Genomic DNA, 24,334 nt, shown 5'->3' on the forward strand with positions numbered 1-24,334 from the left:
CAAGAGGAGCGAGGTTCGGTTTCCCTGTCTTACGGTCCGGATTTAGGTATTCCATTGTTTCTCTGTATGACTTAAGACGAATTCCGTGTTGGTCCCTCTGAATAACACCGTGGCAATTTTCATCCCCCACGCTTGTCCATTCTGAATTTCTACTGTACCTCTAACGACCTTGTCATCGACGGGGCACTGAACTCTGGTATCCTTATCGTCGCAGCCGGCCGGTGTGGCCGAGCGGTTCTAGGCGCTTCAGTGTGGAACCGCGCGACCGCAACGGTCGCAGGTTCGAATCCTGCCTCGGGCATGGATGTGTGTGATGTCCTTAGGTTAGTTAGGTTTACGTAGTTCTAAGTTCTAGGGGACTGATGACCTCGGCTGTTAAGTCCCATAGTGCTCAGAGCCATTTGAACCATTTTTGAACCTTATCGTCGCTTCTTTCTCATCTCAGGTTAAAAATGCCTATGTGGCGACGGAAATGTCATTCATTTACAGAAATGAAATAAGGTAAAGATAATCGTCCACAGAAATAAAATAGGGTAGAGATAAAGCAGTCCTCAACCTTAAGTTCTATTTGAACAACGCAGTGCTTCACTAGGCGTGCTATTATTTGAAGTCGTATGCCCCACTGAAGTAACTTACAAAGCCGAGGCACATCTAGTTTAATGTGGTCTCACTTGTCAGAACTATGTTTGACAACGCAGCAAATTTCACATTTACGGATCGGTACTAGAGGTAAAGCTATAAGTGACAGAAGGACTTGCCGGTTGCGGTGGCCGTGCGGTTCTAGGCGCTCCAGTCCGGAGCCGCGCTGTTGCTACGGTCGCAGGTTCGAATGCTGCCTCGGGCATGGGTGTATGTGATGTCCTTAGGTTAGTTAGGTTTAAGTAGTTCTAAGTTCTAGGGGACTGATGACCACAGCAGTTGAGTCCCATAGTGCTCAGAGCCATTTGAACCATTTTTTGAACAGAAGGACCACCAAGGGACTTTTGGATTCAGTCAGACACTTACCCTCTGACCTACAGAGGTACGACAGTCCAAAATACAGCTCGACGCGGGTAGAGGGAGAGAGAGAGAAGTGATGTCGTACAGTGTCTTGACAGAATTTTGCGGATGTAACACCTCGCTGGAGGCAAATACGTAAGGATGCGGTCACCGTGGAACCGATGTCGTTAGAGTCCATCGACGACCGATATCTGCCGATCTTTTCAGATTAGTACGCCACAACGAGTGCAGTGACACTGCAGCCGATCTCGTCCGAACGTAGAGACTTCGGACGACAATCGGTGAAAATTCAAGTCAATTGTTCGGTCAAGTCGACCGTGGTTTTTACTCTCGAAGTATGGACAATGAGAAGCTAATAAGTTTATTCCAAGAAAGATTGAGTTTGTGGCATACTGAGGATGAAACATATCATAATCGACATATAGTTAGGACTATATGGACTGAAATCGCAGCTTAATTGCAAACCACAAGTAGGCAAAATCTTCATCGGAAATTTTAGGCATAATTTATAGCCTCAAAAAATAATTTTTTCAAGTGAGAAGCCTGGCATATCTTAAGCTTATAGTTAGTGTAGAGGATCTTTTTGGGTTGTGGTAGGTGAGTAATAGCTGTCTACGGATTACTACTACTGCTTCCTAACATTTTATGCCAGAGGATGGTGATTGTCTATGGAGTGGTTTGCAAGTGTTGTGTCTGTGTTTCCATTTTTAACTGCTTTAGGTGTTCAGAGTACCGTATTCTAAACTTTAGGCTTGTCTTTCACATTTTGCTGAATGGCAGTCATTGAATGTTAATTGACGTATGCCTGTACAACTTCAGATAAAAAGAGCAAAAGAGAGTGTTGTAATCTTGCTTCTCAAGGTCATCATGAATCATCTCGAGCGTCTAACACAACGTTTCTTCCTTAATTTCATACATTTGAAAACTTGTCTTGTTATTCTGGTAACCGCGGAAAGAGAGTACAGTACTTGTCACGTTATTTACGAGACAGATACAGCTCATTTACTTCCATTCGGCGTCTTTTTAATAGCAAAAGCCGCAGCGCAGCTCTCGTCTCAAAGCACAGAAGCGTCGTGGTATTCATCCCATCCTAGGTTAACATCTAACCCAGAATAGATTATAACCTAACTTAACCTTGCCTGCTTGACCCCGCCAAAAACTGACGAAGCGGATCGGACGTACCGTGACCGTGATGTCGACCGATGTTATAGTCTGTCGGTAAACTGAAGAGCGAGCGAGCGATTCCCCACTCTGACTACCCTGCTACGTCCAAGGGCGCTTCTACAGGCTGTTTCACAACGAAGTGCAGTCCCTGCCGCAGCGCGAGCTTTAAAGCTGAGGCGACGCCGTTTATTTTTAGAGAAATGCGTTAAGAATATAAGGAAAAAAAAGACGATAGCTTCTTCGAAACGAAACATTATAGAGTAAATAAGATTAACATATAATAATATTAACGGGAGTCAGGATTCTACTACAAACATAGAACCGAATGCCTATTCATGTGAATGTATGTTCCTCTATTCGTAAGACGAACCAGATAAAGTGCAATCAATCTGTAGAATTTAAGGCTTGTTCTTACTGTGTTTCTACTAAAAGGTAAAAGTTTTCTTTGAAGGGCTGCATTGAAACTTAACAATTCTTGCAACACGAAAAGTGTTTAAGAAGTAACCAGAAGTTTATAATTTCGTGTGTTATATTAGTTCGATTCGCACTGCTTTTTTTTTGTCACTGTCTTCGTAAACATGTCTGAAAAGTAAAAAAATGGCTCTGAGCACTATGGGACTCAACTGCTGAGGTCATAAGTCCCCTAGAACTTAGAACTACTTAAACCTAACTAACCTAAGGGCAACACACACATCCATGCCCGAGGCAGGATTCGAACCTGCGACCGTAGCGGTCGCGCGGTTCCAGACTGTAGCGGTCTGAAAAGTATTTCCAGGTAAATCCCATTTCACGCAATGTCTTGTGTGCCAAGGAAAATGTATTTTTTGTTTCACGGCAGTAAGTAATTTCCGTAATGTGGACACTATTCTTTGGTTTATGTAAAAGTCCTCCGTCGTTTGTCGAATGACCGATTTTGTGAAACCGTCTATAACGATGGGTTTCCTCCCTAAATTAGTTTTCCTTCGCGGCGATTCCAGTAAATCGTGCGCCTTGTTTTCGCGTTCCTTCCTTATGCGTCCTACTGTGGCGAGGCTGTCGTTTGCATAAACTGCAGTCCTTTGATTGGGACTGGTAATATTAGCCAACAGTTCTTTTCGTGTCGCCTCCTTAATACACGCTGTAATAACGTTAGAGACGATCGAACGCTCGTTACTCCGCAAATACCTCTTCTTCGTATTCTGCACATTTTCTTGCAATGCAGGGCGATTATCCACACATCCGGATACTGAAGTATATCAGTGAGTACACAAAATCAACTGTCTGACACTGGAAACTAAGATCAACGAACAGGAACGACGTATATCACTGCACGCCGAACTACACCGCTACACAGGTAACGGGCAACTGATTTTGGGTGCCCCTGTAGGCCAGTGGGAGGGTTCTTCTGGGAAAGGCAACTTCCCCCACCAAAAGCGCTGCTCACTCTTGAGTTTACAGACAGACCTCTGACGAAGGCGTCTGGTATCTGTTATCGGCGTCACTGAGAACGTAGCCGAAGGTGGTGCGTAAGCCCACTGAGGCAACTGAGGCCACGTGGACGCCACGTGCGCTCCTGCTAAGGCTCCTGCTTCTGAGAAGCTATCGACGCAATAGCTGCTGCTGGAAGCTTTGCATGAATAGCTACTTCGCAACGGTTCGCGGTCACACGACCTCACGGCAAGCGATCCGTGCCTGTACGCAGAATTATGCGGTAAATGCTTTTCACCAGAAGGCGGGCTGTGGTCGCGAGTAGAAGGCTTTCGTAATAAACATAAGGCAATATGGACCGATCTCGGTGGTCGGGTGCTTCATGTAGCAGGTAGCAACTTTCAATATGAGAGTTGTACGAAAACCTTATCAACAATATCTTGCATGAAAGGGGCTGAAAGGTGACGGCCGAAAGTTTCTTATCGCTTGTTGTCTAACTCTCAAATAACTTCTTAGTGTTCGGAAGAGTGAGGTCATGAGACAGTTGTTAGTGTGATCTGTACGTCTGATGAGGACGTTTAACCCTTCATGGAGCTATTCGAGAGAAGTAGTCTAAGGACGACACTCACAAGGGAACGTCCCCATCGCACCCCCTCAGATTTAGTTATAAGTTGGCACAGTGGATAGGCCTTGAAAAACTGGACACAGATCAATCGAGAAAACAGGAAGAAGTTGTGTGCAGCTGCGAGCTCAGCAGTGCCGTGGTCCCGTGATTAGCGTGAGCAACTGCGGAGCGAGAGGTCCTTGGTTCAAGCCTTCCCTCGAATGAAAAATTTAATTTTTTATTTTCAATTTATGTCACAAACTCTTATGTTTTCATCACTTTTTTGGGAGTGATTATCACATCCACAAGGAAACCTAAACAGGGCAAGGTAGAAGAATCTTTTTACCCATTCGCCAAGTGTACAAGTTAGGTGGGTCGACAACATATTCCTGTCATGTGACGCACATGCCGTCACCAGTGTCGTATAGAATATATCAGACGTGTTTTCATGTGGAGGAATCGGTTGACTATGGCCCTGCGATCAACTGTTTTCGGTTCCCATCGGAGAGGCACGTCCTTTCGTCTACTAATCGCACGGTTTTGCGGTGCGGTCGCAAAACACAGGCACTAAACTTATTACAGTGAACAGAGACGTCAGTGAACGAACGGACGGATCATAACTTTGCGAAAATAAAGAAAATAAATTTTTCACTCAAGGGAAGACTTGAACCAAGGACCTCTTGTTCCGCAGCTGCTCTCGCTAACCACGGCACCACGGCACTGCTCAACTTACGCTGTCCTTGATGTTGCCTATCTTGCAGATGGACTACTCAGTTTATATATTTTCTTATTTTTCCATAGTTCCACACAACTTCTTCCTGTTTTCTCGATTGATCTGTGTTCAGTTTTTCAAGCCCTATCCACTGTGCCAACGTATAACTAAATCTGAGGGGGGTCCGATGGGGAGGTTCCCTTGTCAGTTAAATTCTCTTCCTTCGTTCTATTTAAAACTGTAAAAACTTAACAGCGTGCTTTACAGGCATTAATCACATTTCTCCATAGGATACACATATAATCTTCACTACAGTTTGGGGAAAAGCAATGGTAAATCACCTCCACTAGAACCTTCATGACGAAAGTAACTACAGACGTTTACATTTTCTCACCATCCTTGGGGTTAAAGCAGAGGAAGAGAAGCAGGAAAAGGAGAAAGCGGAAGACAGAAGGAGAAGGCACGCTCGTGTATAATGTTCATACCTTGACACAGATCCTCACGTCAAACCCATCTCGCTAAACACAAAAAATAATAACATTTGTTTATTGGTGTGGCTATCTTCCGCAGCAAGAATACAAATATTCGTTTAACAAATCAAAAATTTTTTTCCTTGCTGCAATACAGGGTGTTCCAGGAGGAATGGTCAATATTCAGGGATGTGACAGGAACGTTCATTCGAAGCAAAAAACTCTATTAAACATAGGTTCTAGAAGTCATACTTTAAAAGCTGTTAAGCACTTTTTCAGTAGAAGAGATGAATGTGAAATTCATCTCCTCTATTGAAAACTTTCGCTACTGTGAAAGTAGTGAAGACGAACAAGTAGCCACCGGCCTTGCCGTAGTGGTAACACCGGTTCCCGTCAGATCACCCAAGTTAAGCGCTGTTGGGCTGGGCTAGCACTTGGATGGGTGACCATCCCGTCTGCCGAGTGCTGTTGGCAAGCGGGGTGCACTCAGCCCTTGCGAGGCAAACTGAGGAGGTACCTGATTGAGAAGTAGCGGCTCCGGTCTCGGAAACTGACATATGGCCGGGAGGGCGGTGTCCTGACCACATGCCCCTCCATATCCGCATCCAGTGACGCCTGTGAGCTGAGGATGACACGGCGACCGGTCAGTCCCGTTGGGCCTTCATGGCCTGTTCTGACGGAGTTCAGTTTTTTAGATGAACAAGTTCTCGTAACTCATAAGTTACGCACTTAAGAGGCCATGTGTACTAGACCGCCGGCCGTGGTGGTCTCGCGGTTCTAGGCGCGCAGTCCGGAACCGTGCGACTGCTACGGTCGCAGGTTCGAATCCTGCCTCGGGCATGGATGTGTGTGATGTCCTTAGGTTAGTTAGGTTTAAGTAGTTCTAAGTTCTAGGGGACTGATAACCACAGCAGTTGAGTTCCATAGTGCTCAGAGCCATTTGAACCATTTTTTGTACTAGACCTTTTTTTCTTATACTGGTCCGCACTACCAGCTCATAAAGTACGGAAAGCAATGAGGGTGCAGTACAAGAGATTTGTTTCACAGTATTGGAGTTAAAGAAGTGCTCATAGGTCTCAAAGCTCTTGAGGTGTGCATTTTAGAGCCCATATTTATAGGAATTTTGCTTCGAATGATCGTCCCTGATATATCCCTGAATATTGGCCAGTCCTCCTGGGAAAACCAGTATAATATTTACTTTGCAAATGCGTTTATGTTACAATCATCTCTACTGAATTTTTTTTTACTTTTTATCTCTTCAAACTTTGAGTTTCCTCATATCCATTTACTGGAATTAACATTCACCAGATGTAAAAATATATTCTTGCAAGTAATATTATGCTAACTAACATCCTTCATAGGTGAATAGAATTTCTATCGTCCCTTTCTTGGTGTACAGGGTGAATCAGAACTCCACCGACAAAGTTCCAGAGGTGGTAGCATGAACCAAAAGAAGAAACGAATCTCTAGTAAACTTGTGCTCTAAAATGCAAACCGAGAGAGCTGCGAGTATCAGCACTTGTTCATTTCGCTAGAGTGAAACACATCTCTTCTACTGAAATGTTCCTGCTTTCCCTATTTTGAGAGGTGATAGTATGGAAGACAACAAGAAAAAAATGTCCAATAAACATGGGCTTGAAAGTGCATACCTTCAGAGTTATGCACCCTTGTCCATCCTCGCTTTTCTGAACCACATATCTTCTACTGCACAAGTGTTCGTAGCTCTTAAGGTGTGCATTTTAGAGTCCATGTTTACAAGATTTCTTTCCTCGTTTTGCTCCATATTACTACTTACGAAATTATGTCGGTGGAGTTCTGGTTCACCCTGTATATTGTACTCACACCAACTTTCAACCGAAGACGGTTGACTGAATGACATGCGCTTTTTACCCTGTGTTCCCATTTGTTTAACGTGAACTCCGCCAAGTGGACGAATTACGCTACCCCAGATACTTGCACTGTGTACTAGTACAGGAAAGTCAAAATGGACTTGATGTTATCTTTTTAATTACGTCATATTTATGTGAATGGTAGACTGTGATACGTTTTCGAACTGGATTAGTGAATAAAAAAAAATACAAGGGCCGGCCGCTGTGGCAGAGCGGTTCTAGGCGCTTCAGTCCGGAACTGCGCTGCTGCTACGGTCGCAGGTTCGAATCCTGCCTCGGGCATGGATGTGTGTGATGTCCTTAGGTTAGTTAGGTCTAGAGGACTGATGACCTCAGATGTTAAGTCCCATAGTGTTTGGAGCCTTTTGACTTTGACAAGGGGCTTTTTAAAAAAGACGTCTAGCTGATCTATATTCGTAATGAACGAAGTTATAAGAAAGCCAACGATGCTGGTTAAAGTCCCCCTGGAACTAACATTTCCTTGATACTTTTTTATTTTGCTTCTGAACAAAGAGCTACTTCTGTTAGTCGAGAAGGACTGGGGACCCTGTATTAGTGCGGCCTCTCCACGGATGCCCCTCCAGTATGTTCGCGGCTACTGTATGGCTGTCTGTACCGTTGAGGTGTCCGAGCGACCCCAAGTCCCAAGCTTCGTGGGGATCAGTGTTCGTACTGTACTCAAATGTGTTAACCGCTAAGTTGAGGAGGCAGGAGCAGTCGGTTACCCGGTGGCTTGTACCAGGTTTCCAGAATGAGATTTTCACTCTGCAGCGGAGTGTTGCTGATATGAAACTTAATGGCAGATTAAAACTGTGTGCCGGAACGAGACTCGAACTCGGGACCTTGCCTTTCGCGGGCAAGTGCTCTACCATCTGAGCTACCCAAGCACGACTCAGGCCCCGTCCTCACAGCTTCACTTCTGCCAGTATCTCGTCTCCTACCTTCCAAACTTTACAGAAGCTCTCCTGCGAACCTTGCAGAACTAGCACTCCTGAAAGAAAGGATATTGCGGAGACATGGCTTAGCCACAGCCTGGGGGATGTTTCCAGAATGAGACTTTCACTCTGCAGCGGAGTGTGCGCTGTATGAAACTTCCGAGTTCGAGTCTCGGTCCGGCACACAGTTTTAATCTGCCAGGAAGTTTCTTTTGTACCAGGTCGCAGGCGGTCTACCTGAAGAGCTGTCAGATCCGGTGGCACCGCATGCCTTTTCTGGGGAAACGAAAGGCAGCAGCGGCTGCCAGAGCTGTGTGCCCCCGTTCGCACGGCCGCCTCTCCACGTCCTTGGCCGCCCTGGTCGCATCCTACTGATGGACGCCCAAGCCACCTGCCGTGACGGCTCCGCACGCAACACGCAGTCTGCAGCGCAGTTACGTCCCGACTGTACGTCCACTCGGCTCTTTCTGTTTACTTTATTCCATCTTCTCTATTACTATTATTTTCATTTATTTGCTGGCACTGAATTTTGACCTTCTGTCCGTGTACTGTTCGTTTCCTTTATTGCTATTTCATCCACCTTCATCCCATATGGGTTGTCAGCAGTACAGTCTTCAGCCAAACGACAACAGACTCTTAATGAGATGAAAAATACTGAACAGAAAGGGGAGATATTTATAGTGAATTAAAAAAGCACTTTAAAGGTGATAATGGAAGTTTTTCTGTATAAGAAACATAACTTCCTTTCCAGAATGAGTTTTTCACTCTGCAGCGGAGTGTGCGCTGATATGAAACTTCCTGGCAGATTAAAACTGTGTGCCCGACCGAGACTCGAGCTCGGGACCTTTGCCTTTCGCGGGCAAGTGCTCTACCATCTGAGCTACCGAAGCACGACTCACGCCCGGTCTCACAGCTTTACTTCTGCCAGTATCTCGTCTCCTACCTTCCAGTATCCTTTCTTTCAGGAGTGCTAGTTCTGCAAGGTTCGCAGGACAGCTTCTGTAAAGTTTGAAAGGCGTGAAGTTCCTGATCTTCAAGCCTTGTCGCAATGTCCTGGATTAAATTCAAAGTCCCTCCACAGAGCAGCCGGCCGGAATGGCCGAGCGGTTCTAGGCGCTACAGTCTGGAACCGCGCGACCGCTACGGTCGCAGGTTCGAATCCTGCCTCGGGTATGGATGTGTGTGATGTCCTTAGTTAGGTTTAAGTAGTTCTAAGTTCTAGGGGACTGATGACCTCAGAAGTTAAGTCCCATAGTGCTCAGAGCCATTTGAACCATTTTTGAACCTCCACAGAGCAACTTTCACCGAGTAACGCTGTTGACTGTGATTCGTGTTTACGTACACCTTGAAACTGCACATTCTGCATTCACGGAATCTGGAGTGACTCTCTATCTCCAAGTAAAAAATTTGCATTTTCCAAATATGTAAAAAGCTTGTAGGTAGATTAAATTTAAATTCCATTGATATTTAAGCCGTTATAGATGGATCACAATCTATGATTGGTCGTGAATGAGGGAAGGTAATCGGCTTTTCCCTAGAAAAGGAACAATTCTGGTAATTTCTAGAGCCGGCCGGGGTGGCCGAGCGGTTCTAGGCGCTAAAATCTGGAACTACGCGGCCGCTACGGACGTAGGTTCGAGTCTTGCCTCGGGCATGGATGTGTGTGATGTTCTTAGGTTAGTTAGGTTTAAGCAGTTCTAAGTTCTAGGGGACTGATGACCTCAGAAATTAAGTCCCATAGTGCTGAGAGCCATTTGAACCACTTTTTTAATTTCTAGAAATGATTTTACGCCGATTCCTTGTCTGGCCATCTAGACTTCTTGTGCTTTCTCTAAATCGCTTAGGGAAAATTCTCGAATTGTTCATTTGTGACGGGCAAGGCCGCTCTGTTGTCCCATTCCGAGCTCATGTTCCATCTCTAGCAATCTTGTCGCCAATGAGTTGTTAAATCCTGATCCTCCTTACTCCCTTGCCAAGTGGTTTAGCGGAACCATGGATGTCAACTTATACTGTATGGATAAAGTAAAACAGGCCCAGACATTATTTCATGCACCTACAGAGAGGCAACCCAGCTTAAATCTTCTGCATCTGCAGTACATGATGTAAGCTGTGTTGCCTATATTGAACTGTATGAAATATAAGGGGCGGTCAAAAACTATTCGTTTGATGGCAGACAATGCAACGTAGCACGACTCCGATGCGGGTATATAAGGCACCGACATGTAAGCAAGGGATTAGTGTGGCCTTGGTGTCTTTACGAGATTCGTGCGATAATTGCGGGAACGTGAACAATGGCGACGTTATTATCAGACGCGTCGAAATATGGCTGCCGAGGGACAGACACCGATAGACGTCCATCAGAGGATGAAAATGTGTATGTGGCAGCACGTCCGTTGAAAACTAGCGTGCTGCTACTTCAGGTAACGCACGTCTCCGTAACTCAAATAGCGTCAAGCAGATATTACAACACATGTGAGAGGCGTTCGAGCATTCGACTTAATCTCTCCCCATACGATTATCGCTCCTTCTGTCACTTAAAAAACGCCTTGTAGGGCCGACAATTCCTGTCGGACGAGGTCTTGCAGCATGCATTTACGGACTTCTTCCGCAGCAGGACAGGGTGCTTCACCAAACATGTATTTTCGACCTAGTTTCACGGTGGGATGATTGCCTCACTGCCTGATTGACATACCGATTCTGGACTGCACGGCCTTCGACCGGAAACTTTTTGACCGCCTTTTATATTTCCCGGTCTAGTTCATTTTGAACCCCCTCTCCCTGCAGGAAATAACGAAATACACTCCTGGAAATGGAAAAAAGAACACATTGACACCGGTGTGTCAGACCCACCATACTTGCTCCGGACACTGCGAGAGGGCTGTACAAGCAATGATCACACGCACGGCACAGCGGACACACCAGGAACCGCGGTGTTGGCCGTCGAATGGCGCTAGCTGCGCAGCATTTGTGCACCGCCGCCGTCAGTGTCAGCCAGTTTGCCGTGGCATACGGAGCTCCATCGCAGTCTTTAACACTGGTAGCATGCCGCGACAGCGTGGACGTGAACCGTATGTGCAGTTGACGGACTTTGAGCGAGGGCGTATAGTGGGCATGCGGGAGGCCGGGTGGACGTACCGCCGAATTGCTCAACACGTGGGGCGTGAGGTCTCCACAGTACATCGATGTTGTCGCCAGTGGTCGGCGGAAGGTGCACGTGCCCGTCGACCTGGGACCGGACCGCAGCGACGCACGGATGCACGCCAAGACCGTAGGATCCTACGCAGTGCCGTAGGGGACCGCACCGCCACTTCCCAGCAAATTAGGGACACTGTTGCTCCTGGGGTATCGGCGAGGACCATTCGCAACCGTCTCCATGAAGCTGGGCTACGGTCCCGCACACCGTTAGGCCGTCTTCCGCTCACGCCCCAACATCGTGCAGCCCGCCTCCAGTGGTGTCGCGACAGGCGTGAATGGAGGGACGAATGGAGACGTGTCGTCTTCAGCGATGAGAGTCCCTTCTGCCTTGGTGCCAATGATGGTCGTATGCGTTTTTGGCGCCGTGCAGGTTAGCGCCGCAATCAGGACTGCATACGACCGAGGCACACAGGGCCAACACCCGGCATCATGGTGTGGGGAGCGATCTCCTACACTGGCCGTACACCACTGGTGATCGTCGAGGGGACACTGAATAGTGCACGGTACATCCAAACCGTCATCGAACCCATCGTTCTACCATTCCTAGACCGGCAAGGGAACTTGCTGTTCCAACAGGACAATGCACGTCCGCATGTATCCCGTGCCACCCAACGTGCTCTAGAAGGTGTAAGTCAACTACCCTGGCCAGCAAGATCTCCGGATCTGTCCCCCATTGAGCATGTTTGGGACTGGATGAAGCGTCGTCTCACGCGGTCTGCACGTCCAGCACGAACGCTGGTCCAACTGAGGCGCTAGGTGGAAATGGCATGGCAAGCCGTTCCACAGGACTACATCCAGCATCTCTACGATCGTCTCCATGGGAGAATATCAGCCTGCATTGCTGAGAAAGGCGGATATACACTGTACTAGTACCGACATTGTGCATGCTCTGTTGCCTGTGTCTATGTGCCTGTGGCTCTGTCAGTGTGATCATGTGATGTATCTGACCCCAGGAATGTGTCAATAAAGTTTCCCCTTCCTGGGACAATGAATTCACGGTGTTCTTATTTCAATTTCCAGGAGTGTATGTCATTGGAGGCAGTCGATGAATGTATGGCAGTAAATATGTAGCTGCACAGAAGATAACTGTAGAAATCTCAAAACATTTATACTCTACAATACAGTCAGTCGAAGACATAGCAAAGCTACGGCTATTTTCATTTAAACATCTTTTATTTCCGCTTGTAGTAACCACACCTTCATATTCTAATTTAAACTCTATGGTTCTAAGGAAATTCATAACATACATCGACGAAAGTCCTCTCTCAAAATCAGTTTGTGGAAAATGTGCTGTTGTGCGCGCTAAACGTAGATAACGTGTTATTTGTTACTTACCGGTGTCCGCTCCAGGGCACCTGAAGTGTTTACGACATCGCCCGCACGGCAGTCATCAGAGACAGAGCGTTGCCTAACGCGGCAGGCGTTAAAGCGGACGAATGAACAAACACGGGCTAAGGAAGGTCGGGGTTCAGTGCCCTCGGCTAGTTAGCTCGCTAGAAGGCCACTGGATTTCCTACGGCGCTGTTGTCGCTGACAAAACACGTAATTTGCTTTCGTGTTTACTCGTGCTACATTTGTATGCATTTACTCGAAAAGCCTAAGCCCTCTTTCCACTAGACGGCTGAAACCATATAGTTGCTCTGTATGACCTGACTTGTTGCTTTCGCAGTTTATGAGTGTATTGCGTGTTTTGTGAAATGGTTGCGGTCCTCTGGTAGACTGATGCAGCTGGAGAAACAGCTACGTCCCCCGACCGCCAGGGGTATACAGTTGGCAATGTTGCTGCTGCTATTTACTGTTTTTATTTTAGAAGTTTGTAGTTCAAAATTTAAACTTGGATCTTCAGCCAAATCAATGTTCCAAAATCATTTGAACCACATCGGAGGACGAGATTAATAGAAATTCTTTTACAGAATAGGAATAATTGTCAAGGAGAACTTTTTCAGTTAGTTTTCAAATTTTACTTTACTATCGTCAGGTATTTTGTACCACTGGTTATGTGATCCAAATTCTAGTTGCGGGCATCGTGCAGCTCATTCTTGTGGTAAAGACACCCTCATGGTGGAGCAATGAATGTCCTTTTTTGCTTCTGGTATTGAAATTATGTACATAATTGATCCTCTTGAACCGCAGTGGATTGTTTACAACAAACTTCATGAGGGAATAAATATGCTGTGAGTCAGTAGTCAGATTGCCCGCCTTCTTAAAGAGATATCTACAAGATGATCGTGGGTAAGCACCACGTATTATTCTTACAGCACTTCTTTGAGCAATGAAAACGTCTTTCTTAAAGATGAGTTACACCAGAACATCAATCCATGTCATGTTGTTGAACGAAAATATCCAAAATATGTCAACTTTCTGATTTTCGTCTCCCCAAGATTTGCAATGATTCTAAGTACAAATGTGGTTAAACTAAGTTATTCTGAAGTTCCAAAAATGCTTTTTCCAATTTAAATTCTCATCAATATGGACACCTAAGAATCTTGAAGTTTCGATCCTATTTATTATTTCCTCATCATGTATTACACTTATTACTAGCGAAGTACCTCTAGACGTACAGAACGGAATATTTTGTAACTTTTTGAAATTGAGAGTGAGATCATTTGTAGAAAAGCAGACAATGATACTTTCAAGAATATTGTTTACCGTTTCTATTGTTGTACTTTGTGTGCTTCGATTGATTACAATTCTAGTGTCATCCGCAAAAAGAAGTAATTCTCCTTGGTGGGTACTAAAGCACCAAAAAACTGGTATAGGCATGCGTATTCAAATACAGAGATATATAAACAGGCAGAATAAGGTTCTGCGGTCGGCAACACCTATATCAGACAACAAGTGTCTGGCGCAGTTGTTAGATCGGTTACTGCTCCTACAATGGCAGGTTATCAAGATTTAAGTGAGTTTGAACTTGGCGTTATAGTGCAAGCGATGGGACACAGCATCTCCGAGGTAGCGATGAAGCGGGGATTTTCCCGTACAACCATTTAACGATTGTTCAAATGGTTCAAATGGCTCTGAGCACTATGGGACTTAACTTCTGAGGTCATCAGTCCCCTAGAACTTAGAACTACTTAAACTTAACTAACGTAAGGACATCACACACATCCATGCCCGAGGCAGGATTCGAACCTGCGACCGTAGCGGCCGCGCAGTTCCAGACTGTAGCGCCTAGAACCGCTCGGCCACTCCGGCCGGCTTTTCACGATTGTACCGTGAATATCAGGAATCCGGTAAAACATCAAATCTCCGACATCGCCGTCCGTTGTGGCCGAGCGGTTCTAGGCGCTTCAGTCCGGAACCGCGCTGCCTCTAGGGTCGCTGGTTCGAATCCTGCCTCCGGCATGGATGTGTGTGATGTCCTTAGGTTAGTTAGGTTTAAGTAGTTCTAAGTCTAGGAGACTGATGACCTCAGATGTCAAGTCCCGTTGTGCTCAGAGCCACTTGAACCAATCTCCGACATCACTGCGGCCGGAAAAAGATCCTGCAAAAACGGGACCAACGACGACTGAAGAGAATCGTTCAACGTGACGGAAGTGCAACCATTCCGCAAATTGCTGCACATTTCAATGCTGGGCCATCAACAAGTAGCAGCGTGCGAACCATTCAACGAAACATCATCGAAATGGGCTTTCGGAGCCGAAGGCCCACTCGTGTATTGTTGATGACTGCACGACACAAAGCTTTACGCCTCTCTTGGGCCCGTCAACACCGACATTGGAATGTTCATGACTGGTAACATATTGCCCGGTCGGACGAGTCTTGTTTCAAATTGTATCGAGAGGATGGAAGTTTACGGGTATGGAGACGATTTCCATGGACCATGCATTTCAGCAGGGGTCTGTTCAAGCTAGTGGAGGCTCTGTAATGGTGTGGGGCGTGTGCTGTTGGAATTATATGGGACCCCTGATACGTCTAGATATGGTTCTGACAGGGCACACGTACTAAGCATCCTGTCTGATCACCTGCCTCCATTGTGCATTCCGACAGACTTGGGCCTTCCAGCAGGACAATGCGACACCCCACACGTCCAGGATTGCTTCAGAGTGTCTCCAGGAAAACTCCTCTGAGTTTAAACACTTCCGCTGGCCACCAACATTATTGAGCACACCTGCGATGCCTTTCAACGCGCTGTTCAGAAGAGATCCCCACCCCCTACTACTGTCATGGATTTATGGACAGCCCCGCAGTATTCATGGTGTCAATCTCTTTCCCCATAACACGTCGTGTTGCGACACTTCTGCGTGCTCGTGGGGGCCCTACACGATATTAGGCAGGTGTACCATTTCTTTAGCTCTTCAGTGTAAATTAGACGGAAGATCGATTGCACTGATAAGGGACAGTAGCTGACCCAACATTGACCCTTGAGGAATACCATAAGTGATATCTCCCTAGTGGGAATTACGTCGGCGGGCTAAATGGTTGAATTACTAATTACAATTTTCTGCATTCTTTTGGTTAGATATGGCGTTATCCACTGGTTGGCTATACCATCAATTGCATAAAACCTCAGTTTATCTAGAACATTGTGATAGGCTGCAGAAAATACCAGCTGGTGCTAATATATTACTTAATTTTTGTAAAGTGTGGTGAGTGTAAGTGTAAATGATATTTTCAGTTGACAAACTGTCCTGAAATCCAAACCGTGATTTACTAAGGATTTTATTGTTTCTGAGGTGTGATCTGCGGATATCCTCTTTGCAGAACACGGGTAATAGGGACAGAGCAATGAGCAAGTAGCACAAGTTGGTGGACGTGAGGGCCAAACAGTGGAGAGCGGCCATCCGAAGTGGCAGATCGGGTCTGCTGAGAAACAATCTAGACGCGGCTATCAGGTGTCGGTGCCGGCCGGCAGTGCTTTCCTGTCTTCTCACCGCGGCCGCCGCTTTCCGCGGCTTTTCCTGGCAGCCTGCCCGCGACTTTGCCTTCACCTTGTCGCTGAACGTACTGCGAGATTCTTCTAGGCTCCTCTCCCCCTTCTGCTCGTGGCTGTAATGGTGTGGTAACACTTCACCGAGTGCAAAATTACTTCCCGACTCTGAGTTCGGTCGTGACAATAACTCAAAAAAGCGTGACGTCGAGAGAGAAGTGTTTGTACGGATGGTGTGGGAAACTGAACAATGGGATGTATTTTCCCATAAATGTTGCTCCATATTTATGAAGGGCAGTCAAATGAAAACCCAACACGCGCCACAACGGGACCATGGAATGATTACATTCAAAAGTAATCACCAAACTCGTTAAGACAATTATCCCATTCGGAGACGAGACGAACAATTCCTGCTACGTAGAAGGCGCTCAGTCGTTGGCGAATCCACAACCATAGCCATTCTTTCACTTCCTCGTCCGGCTCAAACCTACTTCCACGAGTGTCTTTCTTCAGGTCGCCAAAAATTGAAAATCACACGGTGAAAGATTCGGGCTGTACGTAGGATGTTGCAGAGTCCCCAACCAAATCGCTGAAGTGTTGCCTTCCGACTGGCTGAGTGTGTGTGTGTGGGTGGGGGGGGGGGGGGCGTTATAGCGCAACAGGACGATTCCGCCCGACAGCGTTTTCAACAGCCAGGGGGCAAACTTTTAAGCCAACAGTGGAAATATTCTATATCTCCCCCGCCGGAGAAATCCCACATCTGTTCAGACAAGCTCCGGTAAGGACATATCATGTTCTCGTTCGACTGCAGGGGCTTTCTCCTCATCGAGTTCCTCGAGCGTGGAACAACAGTCGGTGTGCAGCGCTATGAAGACACTTTACAGAAACTGCAACGTGCCTTAAAGAGAAAACGTCCAGGAATGCTGTCGGACGGAATCATACCGTGTCACGATAGCGCCCGCCCACACACTGCCAATCGCACGAAGGATACGCTTCTGTGATTTTGTTGAGAAACACTGCAACATGCTCCATTCAGCCCCGATACTTTACTGTGTGGTTTCCAAGTCTTTTTTTCACCTGAAGAAAGACACGCGTGGATGTCCGTTCTGTCGGAGGGGATGCGGTTGTGGATCCTTCAGCGGCAGACCACGTTCTAGAAATGGGAACATAGTCTCGTCTCCCTGTGGGATAAATGTCTTAACGCGTGTGGTGATTACTTTTAAATGGAACGATTCCATTGTCCCGTTGTGGCCGGCGTTCGGTTTTCATATGACTGCCTCTTTTACTTGACTCATTTCTGTTTGAATTTTTTGTCTGATCCGACAACACAGGGAATAAAGTTACAATATAAAATATATGACATAGAATACCAACAGAATTACTAAAATCATAACAGGTATAAAACATGTGCCACAGAAATAATAATATTAATACCAGTTATTATTATATTCTAATGATATTAAAAATGAAGTGGACAAGTTAAATGCGAAATGAAGAGTCATTAGAAAGGACAGATTGCCAAAGATATCCATAGGAAACCGTTAACTGCCGAATGGTTGGTTGCTACGAAGTCATAGCAACAACGAGTATTTAACTTGTTACTACAAGGAGCGATAGCAGGGATAATTTGTAGTGGCAGTGGGCTATTTATGGTTGTTTCCTGACATCTGGAAACTGTGTATGTTTACTGTTTAATATTTTATTCTGGAGAATAATGATTGTTCCTGTGTCTGAGTCAACTATGTTTACTGACATCTGCCTACTTTTTATGGCTTAAGAATGACTAAGACTTCATCTACGGGACTTGAGTTTGGTAATCGAGATCGTGTATCCGGTTATTGTTATCCAGCATAATGTGGCGTGGTTATTAGAGGACTGGAAATTTCATCTAGCTGAGATTAAGTGCTTGAAGATGAAGGTTTAGATCTTCGGTATCGATAGCAAATAGACGAAAACCGATAACAAGAGATGAATGAAAAAGACAATTCTCTAGAATAAAATATAACAGATAATGGTGTTAGTTAGATGTTGTAGACACTTACAGATGAGACGATTAGGACAAGCCAAGAAGAACTGCTGACTGGCAGCAAATCAAGACTAGTGACCTACATGCAAGATAATACAGTGTGGGGTACTCGATGTGACGTCACTTATGTTACTTCAATACCACTTGTGATCAGTTTCAATTTGAGGCACCAGAGCCACAAACGCAGAAATCAGTGTATCAAAACCTATGGAACAATATTACAAAAAATTTTCGAGAGAGCCTGTGTTAGCAGCCGCTTTAGTATCAAAGTTTATGATTTAATTCAGTTTTATCCATATTTTCCAGCTGTTAACGTTACTGTATTCAATACACAGAAAGTGTGAATAAAAATGCCTTCATTCATCATTTTTTTGTGTTTTTTTAAATTACAGGTTGCGTTTCGGGCTTTGCGGGTCCTCTCTTAGGTGCAACTCGTCTAATACGTAAATTAGATTTGCTCTTGAGTGAGGTGAAATGCGTGTTCCCATTATGAGAAAGATAGATGTTAGGTTTTGTATTTCGTGAATCAAATGGGGGAGATAACCGAGAAACAGTGGAAAAACAGTGAAAAATTTACCGAACAAGCAAAGACGAACATTTTTAACCTTTTGATGTCAGCATACGTTGGTTTATTCAATGCAAACCTATTCAGAAAACAATGTAACAATTATAATCTCCGCTAATAACAAGTCAGGAAACTTATTAGTCCACAGCATAAAAAGAGATTATCAAAAATACAGCAGCAGTGGAGTGTTTAAAGTAACATGCCCCAGATGTCCTACATAATATGTAGGTAAACAGGCAGAAATTTCTAAACCCGTTTCCAAGAACAAACGATTGCTTTTCAGACTCAACCACTTTGAAAAATCAGTTATTGCCTAGCATATGCTAAAAACCAAATTATCAACAGGGTAGAAAACAATTTGGTGATGCTACGCAATGCAGCCAATATTAAGGCCCTAAATCTCTTAGAACAACTAGAAGTAGAACTCCACAAAATCAAAAAGCCTGAATCTATGTCAAATGAACAGAAATATTTCACTAGCCATAGTTAAAAGTCTTATTTTAACTTTTCTCCTTGCATAGGTCAACTTCTTAATACTCAGATCTCTGATAAACTGCCGACCGTTGTGGCCGAGCGGTTCTAGGCGCTTCAGTCTGGAACCGCGCGACCGCTACGGTCGCAGGTTCGAATCCTGCCTCGGGCATGGATGTGTGTGATGTCTTTAGGTTAGTTAGGTTTAAGTAGTTCTAAGTTTTAGGGGACTGATGACCTCAGAAGTTAAGTCTCATAGTGCTCAGAGCAATTTTTTCTGATAAACTTCGTCTTCGATCATAACATTTTGAAGTACAGTACAAGTGTGAAGTATTAAAAAAAAAACTGAAATGTGTAAACAAATGTGCACCTTGAGTGACGTGATGTTCGGCACTAGAACGAATAAACCAACGTGTATGGATCTCACAAGGTCAAAAATATTCGTCCTTGTTTGTAACGTAAGTTTTTTACTGTTTTTCCACTGTTCCTCGAATTTTTTCCGCATTTGATTCACGAAATACAAAACGTAAGATTTAACTTTCTCATAACATAAAAATGTATTTCAACTCACTCAAGAGTAAATGTAAATTATGTTTTAGACGATCTGTATCTGAAGATTGACCCACAGGAACCGAATTGCATCGTCTGTTTTAATGAAACACGAAAAAATTGTGACTGAAGGCGTTTTTATTCATACATCCTGTTACGATTTAATGTCTTTATTGTTTGAAAGACATCTTACATTTTAATTCCCTGTACGTAAGGAAATGATATTATCTAGGCCATTTGTTGTTAGTCATTAGTGAAGCGATTTTCTTTGAAAGCTACGAGGTAGAGTGGGAGGCAGCTTACCTTGGAGGTGCGTTGCCCTAGCTCAGCATGACGAGCTGTTGCCTTTCTCGATGGAATTCTGCGGTTTTCTGCGAACAAACAGACAGAAGACATGTTGTCAGAAACACGATGAAGCCACCTGATAGGTTTAAACATGCTCGGCGTCCGAGGCGTTTTAACATTTCTGTGCGCAGCCGCGTAATCTCTGCGTTCTGTTAAATGACATAATTTTCGAAAGCGAGCTACGTACGTCGCTTACAGCTGCGGACAGTAGCCAGAGGCTACTGTCGATAGCGGTACGTAGCAGGTTTTCTCCCGTGAAAATGCAACTTCTGTCTGGCTCTTGTTTGTTGATCCATGAGAGAACTGACTTGGATACAACTAATGATATAATATGATACACTTAGGAATTTTAACGATTCAGACAGATAAAAAGACCGCGATTATTTTTTAAATCGTTGTTCTTGTGCTGTTTGAAACTGTGTCTATGTTATACGCATTTTATCCATAAAAAAACATAACGTTAAATGGACTTGTACACCTCACCTCCTATAGTTTCAAATTCTCTCTCTCACTCATTCTCTCTCTCTCTCTCTCTCTCACACACACACACATGCGCGCGCACACACACAGGGGCACACACTGAAATTGTTCAAAACGTGACAGACTGAATTCTCACACAATCATCGAATCAGGAGTCAACAAGCACTGGTTTTCTAATATATAAAATAGCCGTTTCATTATCATCTTTGTCAGTTTTTACGCTCATGAAAGGTTCTTGTAATTTATACGTTTATAAAGAATGTAAGTACATTCAACGTGTACCGCACAAATACCTTCTCCTTCAACAAGTGCTACGTGACTACACAACTAAAAAAAAATTAATGTAATATTTGGTTACAAAAGTTTGTCTATGCTAATTCATCAAACAGTTGCAGTTGCTGGAAGCTCCGCCGATCGTTCTTGAAAGCTGTTTCCATAGGTTGTGCCGTTAGAATAATTATCTATTGATTATAATGTCACTGACTTGCCATCTTCGCGATCTGAGATATTAAAAATGTCACGTACATTTAAGCAATGACTGTTTCTTATACTTTTCGTGATGAGGTTACCTTCTAGACTGAGAAATCATTACTCTCTCTCTCTCTCTCTTTGATTTCTTTTAGGCGAGGGAGGAGCGGAACGGATTCAGTCTTGTGACTGGTTTCATTCTGATCGCTACTTTTCCCTCTCCTACAATGTTTCTAAATCAGAATATCACCTACACTCAAAGTTCCCAATTATTTCTTGCGTAAATTCCAAACTCGTCTTCCCTTACAATTTTTGTCCTCTAAGGCTCCACCTAGTACCGTGGAAATTACTTCCTGATCTTAACTCCCATCCTATCGCTTCTTCTGTTTAACGTTTTCCACATAATCTTTCCTTCACCGAGTCTGTGGTGGAGCATCTAATTTAGTATGTTTAAGAAATCAGGCTGGTGTGTGTTTAGAGCCGGCCGCGGTGGCCGAGCGGTTCTAGGCGCTTCAGTGCGGAACTGCGCGACTGCTACGGTCCTCGGGCATGGATGTGTGTGATGTCCTTAGGTTAGTTAGGTTTAAGTAGTTCTAAGTTCTATGGGACTGATGACCTCAGATGTTAAGCCCCATAGTGCTCAGAGCCATTTCTACAATTTGTGTATTTAGAAATGTGCTGAGGCTAAGAAGAGTGAAATGGGCGAGAACGCGATAGGAGAGATGCAGCATTTCTGGAAAGAAAGAAATGAACATACAAGGCGGACACGCGAACTTGGTTCTAATGAAGAGTAAGTAGGCGCCTGGGAGTATGGGATAGTTGAAGACGGGTATAATCTGTGTCATTAATATCATAAGTTGTGTATTCAATTTACAGCCGCTGTTTCCTTATATTCAGATGTTATTTTAAGTTTTAATCCAAGGAGAGTGTCTTTTGATCGTTTCCATTCAAGGTGTTTCTTGGAATCCAGTATGGATGCCTTCGTCCTGGAGCTGGACCGCTGTCACGTTTCCAGGAACTCCAGCGGACTTCCCCACCGTCTGGCCCTGACAGCCTGTCTTCCAGCAATCAGCCTGTTTTCCTCGCTGCTGCCACTCGACGCGCAGTTAAACGCCGATTGTCGGCTCCACCACGCACTAACCCGTCGTCACCTTTTCTGTTTGAGTTCCGTAAGGAGCCAGTAGATAAAGTTGGCAGTTCATCTGCGCCTCGAAATTTCTGTTGTCATCGGTGAGAACAAATATTACCAGACAACGACGAGCCAATGGTCAAAAGATGACAGTCCAAGTTAGTTTCACATTCGGGTCATGAACGATGAGAGCAATGTAGGATTCACCTATTGCTATGTTGGACAAGGTCCCAGCAGATGTAATTTGAGGTTCATTTCGTCCGAGTTTTTACGAAGGGTCCACTGCGTATCTTTTTTTTGACTGCATCCCTAGCAGAGGTCGCTAATGCGCCCACGTGCGATGGCGCTCAACATGGAAGTAGCCGCTACGGAATTCACTTGTTGGCTGGCCGAGATGGCCGAGCAGTTCTAGGCGCTACAGTCCGGAACCGCGCGACCGCTACTGTCGCAGGTACGAATCCTGCCTCGGGCACGGATGTGTGTGGTGTTAGTTCGAAGTTATAGGGGACTGATGACCTCAGAAGTTAAGTCGCATAGTGCTCAGAGCCATTTGAACCATTTTTGTAACCTACTTCTCTACATCGTCGTCACTGGGACTTAGGCATTTACCGCAGCACGGTACCAACTTTCAAATGTGTGAAATCTTATGGGACTTAACTGCTAAGGTCATCAGTCCCAAAGCTTACCCACTACTTAACCTAAATTATCCTAAGGACAAACACACACACCCATGCCCGAGGGAGGACTCGAACCTCCGACGGGACTAGTACCAACTTTCCCGTACCCTCGTCATAGAGGGCAGGCACTTGAGTTTACCGCCAATTCTCTATGCCGGTCTGCAGTTCGTTGTTTGTGCCAAAATGTTGTCCTCATAGCCAGCATTTCAGGTGAGCAAAGAGATGAAAATCAGGGGGAGTCATGTCAGAGCTGTATGGTGGACCATCAAACACTTAGCATCGAAAACGCTGTAGGAGCGCCTTTGTTGCAGCTGCCCTTCGTTAGACGGCTTTCTTGGATCGCCTGGTCCACTCTCTGAACAAGATCATCGGTTGACGCTCGCTTCCTTTCCTGACCGCCTGCGTCATGAACGACCGTACCTGCTTCAAATTCCTGCACTATTGCCGCACTTTGCTGTCACTCATGATAGTTACTCTGTATGGGTTGCATGAAACCCAGGCGGAATCCCTCGGCAAGAAGAAGTCGAATGACAGCGTGCACTTTATACTTAGCCGAAGACTCTGTTGTTCTAGGCATTTTTACGTATTCACTGTGCGCTCAGAACCGAAAAATGCGGCGTAACTCGATCGACGGACATACTGGAGACACCTGCGGAAAGCTTCATCGGATTTTACTAAGGTTTTAATCTCGTGACCAATCGGACCACTTTTTTTTTTTTTTATTTTTTTTTTAAGACGCTTAATTTGATGGATAGATGTAGTACAGAAGGCAACCAGACAGCACGAAAATGCATCGGTCCTGTGTGTAGTTGCGGAAGAACATAATTAGGGCAGCTGGAATTCTTAAAATACGGTTAAAAAGCCCCACCGGATACACAAAATTGTCTGTGAGACATAGGAAAGTCAGAAAACTGTGGCTGAAGTGAGGGTGTGCTCATTGCAAAAAGGAAATTTTGGATATTTTCCGCTACGATGAGTGTTGCGGACAGGGGAGACAGATGTAGGCGAGGCTGTGGCGTAGGACGCGGCAGGAGGGCGAGCCTCCGCGGGCTAATTCTGTGTTGTTGACCAGTGAGTCACAAGAATGCCGGACCGGAGCCAAGCGCCCGCGCCGGGTTTTGCAAGCTGTGGCCGCAGCAGCAGCAGCAGCAGCGGGGAAAGCAGCGCCCGCAAATAGACGCGCGGGGGTGGCCGGCGCCGGCGTCGCCGTTTTAGGAGGTTCGCGGCCCCCGTCAACAATGGCCAGCTGCACCACCGAGGTCAAGTTCAGGTCGAGGCCGCCGGGCTCCGACGCTGCCCCCGTGCTTTGTGGAGGGCAGCGCCGCGACTCGATGGCTAGTAACCAGAAAGCATGATGAAAAACGTAGCTTCCGTTCCCA

General features: G+C 45.4%; 1 protein-coding gene and 1 pseudogene across 1 annotated transcript in view; one reads left to right on the forward strand and one right to left on the reverse strand.

The window, feature by feature from the left end:
• The window catches only part of LOC126199507 (protein Tob1-like), a 170,630-nt gene that overhangs the window by 68,211 nt on the left and 78,085 nt on the right, over positions 1–24,334 (reverse strand). Inside the window, exon 2 of the mRNA XM_049936433.1 lies at positions 20,160–20,227. The gene's annotated coding sequence lies outside the window, so the exon portion shown is untranslated. The remainder of the gene's footprint in view (positions 1–20,159; positions 20,228–24,334) is intronic.
• On the forward strand, positions 5,713–5,830 carry LOC126208343 (5S ribosomal RNA; annotated as a pseudogene).

Source organism: Schistocerca nitens, chromosome 1 (assembly GCF_023898315.1).
Source record: "Schistocerca nitens isolate TAMUIC-IGC-003100 chromosome 1, iqSchNite1.1, whole genome shotgun sequence".
Lineage (NCBI taxonomy): Eukaryota > Metazoa > Arthropoda > Insecta > Orthoptera > Acrididae > Schistocerca > Schistocerca nitens.